Source organism: Hordeum vulgare, chromosome 5H, assembly GCF_904849725.1.
Source record: "Hordeum vulgare subsp. vulgare chromosome 5H, MorexV3_pseudomolecules_assembly, whole genome shotgun sequence".
Lineage (NCBI taxonomy): Eukaryota > Viridiplantae > Streptophyta > Magnoliopsida > Poales > Poaceae > Hordeum > Hordeum vulgare.
The window spans coordinates 580,747,331-580,753,330 of NC_058522.1; positions in this window are offsets into that span (position 1 = coordinate 580,747,331).

The following is a 6,000-nucleotide window of genomic DNA, read 5'->3' on the forward strand; positions in this document are numbered from 1 at the left end:
ATCTCATGGTCATAGGAATGTATACTTGACATGCAGAAAACAGTAGCAACAAAATGACACGATCATATGCTACATTTGTACTTTGGGTCTTGTCCATCACATCATTCTCCTAATGATGCGATCCCGTCATCAAGTGACCACACTTGTGTATGGCTAGGAAACCTTAACCATCCTTGATCAACGAGATAGTCAACTAGAGGCTCACTAGGGACTTTGTTTTGTCTATATATCCACACATGCATTTATGTTTCCATTCAATACAATTATAGCATGGAAAATAAACGATTATCTTGAAACAGGAAATATAATAATAACCATTTTATTATTGCCTCTTGGGCATATTTCCAACAATACTTGGCAATAAAAGAATCTTTACACTTATCCCATGTTCCAATACTATTATGTGGCAAAGATAAAAATCAAGCTTTAGCTTTCTCTCCTAGTGAAAAAGGAAGCAATTTTAATTTCAGAATATCATTATCCATGTCCTTTTTGTTTTGCATATCATAAAGTTCAACAAAGGTATTGAGATGTGAAGCCGAATCCTCATTAGGACTTCCCAAAAATTGCTCTTTCATGACAAGATTAAGTAATGCAACATTAATATCAAAAGCATACGCACTAGTGGCGGGTGGTATATGAGTACTAATAAAATCGTTGTTATTAGTATTTGAGAATTCACACAACTTAGTAGTATCTTGAGACATGAGAACCGAGCAAGCAAAGTAACAAGCGAGACAAGCAAACTAGAGAGCGAAGATGCAATCTAGTGAGAAGCTAAGCAAGCAAAGATAAGTATTTTTGTATTTCTATTTCTTATGAGACAAATTAAATATACCAGCAAATAAAAATAGGAACAAGTGAATGAAATTTTGTGTCGAGTTACTTGGTAGTTGGTGATGATATTCCCCCGCAACGGCGCCAGAAATCCTTCTTGATACTTGTGATTTGCGTTGGGTTTTCCGTGAAGAAAAAACGGATTATCACAACACAATATGGGTAAGTATTTCCGTCAGTTATGAAACCAAGATTTATCGAACCAGTAGAAATATCAACCACAACCGTCTTCAGCGACTTCACACAAAAGAACAAACAACTTACACCCAATGCGGGCAAGAGGGTTGTCAATCTTCAGCGACTTCACACAAAAATAGCATACGGCGGGTAAACAAATTACTGTTGGACAATTGATAGAAAAGCAGATAGTTATGCGGAATTCATGGTAATGATCATGTATATATATGCATCATGTCCATAAACAAATAGGCCGAGTCCTGCCTGCACCTATTACTATTACTCCACTCATCGACCGCTATCCAGCATGCATCTAGAGTATTAAGTAAAACAGAGTAATACATGGAGAACGATGACATGGTGTAGACAAAGTAAACTCAAAAAATATGAATAAACCCCATAGTTTTATCCTTAGTAGAAGCAACACAAAGAAGCATCTTGTTCCCTTCTGTCACTCGGACATAGAAATTCACCAGGTTGAACCTACCACAACACACCTCTCTCATCGAAGAAATATCGATCTAGTTGGCCAAACTATTTCATGAGATCAGAGAGAATTACGAAGCTATCATAATCATGCACATAAGAATCATATAAATATTCAGAGGAGACTCAAATATTTATCATGAATAATCTGAAAATAAACCCACAATTCATCAGATCCCAACAAACGCACCACACCAAAGGATTACATCATATGGATCAAAGCGAAGATGCAATGATCATTATACTTAAGATCAAAGAGAGAGATTGTCATCTAGGTACTGACTATGGAGATGTAGGTTTGTGGTGAACTACTCACACTTCATTGTGAGGACAACAAGGTTGATGAAGAGACCCTCCGTGATCTATTCCCCCTCTGGCAGGGTGCCGAAATGGAGCTCCAGATGGCCTCCCGTTGGAACAGAGACTTGTGACGGCATAAAAAGTGCTCCGGGACTCCCTCTAGTGTTTTTAGTGTAGATGATAATTTATAAGCCAAAGAATGGAGTCGGGAGGGCCATGAGGGAGGCACAAGCTATGAGGGCGCCCCCCAGGCCGCGCTTATTGGCTTGTAGGCCTCTCATGAGGCCTCCAGCCTTCTTTCGATGCTCGTTGGTCTTTTTGTGGTCCACAAATAATCACCAGAAAGTTTAAGGGCGATTGGCCTTCATTTGGTATGGAAAACCTGAAAAGTAAAAAACACGCAGAAAATAGCAACTAGCACTGGCACTAGGTCAATAAGTTAGTGCTCAAAATAATATAAAATGGTAAATAAATACCCCAAAAGTACTCTAGAATGATAATATATCAGCATGGAACAACCAAAATTTATAGATACGTTGGAGACATTTCAGGCACTCCCGCCTCCTTCCGGATCTCCTCAACAACACAAGGTACACTTTCGATTCACCCTTATCGAACACGTGGTTCTGTGACAAGTATGACCTGGGGCGACAGACATTCTTGGTCGGTCATGCTCCAAGCCCGCCACGTGTGCATCCTCCCATCTAGCCCAGATCGCGCTGTCGTGCACGGGTGCACGTGCGTACGACCACGCCTTTCCCTCGTCGTCCCCACCACCATCACCTCCCATCATGGTTGTCGAAGAGGAGGAGAAGCTGGTGAGGAAGGTGTTCGAGGACTCAGAGAGGGATTTCCTACGCAACCAATGGGACGACGTCGACGTGCAGATGGCATTGTTGGCCGTCGGCGACGTCGCCATACCGATGCTGGAGGTGAAAGAGGAGGTCGTCGAGCCACCAGTCGCGTCGTGGGATCCGGCATTGGTGGAGTATTCCTGGATGTGAACATGGACGGTGCCATGTAGCCCACCTTCCCCGCCGGCCTCGTGGGTGGGCAGCAAATCGTGGTCACCGTCCCCGCCAGAAACACAACAGGCGCCGCCCACCCCACTTTGGCAGCCACCGCCATATATCGACCTCGTCACGGACAAAGACGATGAGGAAGACGATGATTGAAGACGACCAGCACGACAGCGACAACCCGATCTAGGGTTTTCTTAGTTTTATTTTTTGTAAATTTCAAGTTTAATTTCAATGTTCAGCCGTGTTTTTTGGACTTTTTAAGTTAATGTAATATATAAGTTATGTTTTTAATTATTTTATATGTCTTGTTTGAATCAAATTTGACACTATATTAAATGCGGCGGACACTTGAATACACTGACAGCCGGACAACCGCAAATGGACGCTCGTGTCCATTTTGCTGACGCAAATGGACATAAACCGGACAAAACCTATGTCCGTTTGCGGTTGGCATTGGAGTTCCCCTAACCCGTTCGAGATCTTTTAGTTTTTGATATTGCATTCTTTTTTTATGATTTTTTTATTGAGGGATTTTAGTGAGACAATAGTAATACAAGCGTTTTGATATGTCTTTTTTTTTCACTGGACTTTCTTAACGAGTTTCTGATGGCATATTGTCTACATATCCTCGTTTTATATATCGTTCTTTTAGGAGAGTATGTTTCAAGATGATGGTTGTACGTGGTCAAAGAAGAGATTATGGCAAGTGTTCCGAACTAATTAAGTGTAATTTATTATTGCTAGGAAAATTGCCCGTGCATTGCAACGGAAAAGAAAAAAATATCACATGCCTCTAACCAGCAAACCACGACAACCACTATGGAAAGATGCACATCTAGGTCATCATAAATATTCTTGCTAAACCTCGTGTCAGTCATTTGAATAATTATAAAAAATATGCTACATGACCTTCTATATTATTGTTCAAAACCTAAATAATGAATTTTATATATGCCCATGCTTGTACAACACAAAAGGTAAATTTGATTATATGTGGTTAATTTATTAGCTAATATATGCCCTGCTTTAAAAATATAAGGACATAAATGATAATTTTATGTCTGAAAAAATTGCTGGCACGACCCACGTGGGAGGTGGCGGCCCAAGGTGGTGCGGTCAACATCAGGGCAACGGCGGGTCGATCTGGATCCGATCCAGGGCACGACGGGGCGGAGGCGCTCGACGAGCAGGCGGCTGCGGTGTCCGGAGGGACTGGCAGGCGAGGCGCGCGGCAGGGGCGGCTGCCAGCGCGAGCTGCGGCGGTGCGAGGCGGCGGCGCAAGGAGAGGCAGGGAGCGCGGGGAGGCGCAGGAGGCAGGGCGGCGCGGCTGCTCGCGGGGGCGGAGCTCCAGAGGAGGCAGGGCTGGGGGCGACGACTTCGGCAGCTCGCCGGCGGCTGGATCCGGCATGGATCGGGGCTGGTGGCCAGCGGGAGGAGCGGGGCGGCGGCGCGGTGAGCAGAACAGGGGCTCGGGAGGAGTCGGTGGTTGTCTGCTGCCTTGGCCCGCCCCGCGACTGGAAATTATACAGATGCAGGGGCTTTTTTGAAAAAAAGAAACTTTTTTCCACTTAATGAAGGACCGCGGGTTGATTCAAAAAAACTGAGGGACGTTTTTGCAAAACTACCACGACGGACGACCAAAAACTATATTTGCTTTATTATTAAAGAAAGATAAACACCTCTGCAACTGACGGACATGCTAACCGTGGCATCCTTGGCTCGTGTCTCTTGGAAGAGAGCCGGGGATTCGGTGCTTTTAGGTACGCGCGCATCCTATATGCTTTAAAATATTTAGTAATCCAAATTTTTTTCTAAAAAAATTCTATTTTTTTTTTAAATTAAACATGATCAAGTATTATACTCATATAAAAAGTTTGGACAAGAAATGACTTCCAATGACTCCGGGACAAAAAAGATAAGTTTATGACGATAATATAGGTATATAGCGATTTTCTGTCGAATCTTCGATCCACGATGTAACGGAAGTCATTCTCTGACGAATCTTTTTATACGGCTATAATACTTGATCATGTTTAGGCCCTGTTTGGGACCGCTCTGCTCCATTAAAAGCAGCTCCGTTCCATCAAATCCACTTTGAAGCAGTTTCATACGGAAGTTGTAGCTCTTTTAAAGAGAATGTTTGGCTTTTATCCAACTCCAGCTTCACGAATGGAAAATTTGGTGAAAAGGATCTATTTGATTGGATGAGAGGGGAGAAACGAAGGGGTATCCACTTACGGGTGGCAGTGGTGGGTAATTTCGCTCCAACTCCAGCTTCTACAATTTGATGGAGGACCTCCTAGAGAGCTTCATAAAAAACAGGAAGTTGGACCCTAGATTTTAGTTTTTTTGTGGAGTTGTATATCGTGAAGCTACACCGTTTGGCTTACGTTTTCTAGAGCGGAGCTGAATTTTCTGGATTAGAGCAGTCCCAGACAGGCCCTTAATAACAAAAAAGATTTAAAATATTTTGAATTTCTTTTTTACATATAGGGTGCGCTGGCATCCAGGTTCTCCTTTGTATTTTTCCCATGTACTCCCTCCGTTCCTAAATATAATTCTTTCCAAAGGTTTCACTAGTAGACTACATACGGATGTATGTAGACATACTTTAGAGTGTAGATTCACTCATTTTGCTTTGTATGTAGACTTCTAGTGAAATCTCTTAAAAGACTTATATTTAGGAACGGAGGGAGTACACTGTTATCATCATCAGTAATAAGATTACTGTTCACTCGTTGCCACGCACCCGAAATGTCACGCTGTTGGCGTCGCGTCCGCAAACATTGCCGCTTTCCGTTCCCCGCTGAAACGGGCGGCTGACGCCATCGGCGGCGGCCACCTTGACCGGTGCCGCGGGCGGCTCACAAGGCGCCATACTTGCTGACGGCCGGGCCAACGCCATGCGCACGTATAAATGTTTCGGCTCCCGTATCCAACTCGCCACAGCTGTCTGCACCTCGCTCCGATCCCCTGCTCTCTTCCTGCCTCAGATCTCCCTCCCCACACACGACGACTAAGAGAGACTCCACATCCATCCATCCATGGGACTGCCTTATTCCAATCCGACGGCAACGGCGTCGAAGTCAACGCCATGCCCGACCTGGAGATCCATCACTCCACCATAATCAACATGCTGCACTCCATGTCCATGGTACCATGTGCGTCCCCACCGGCG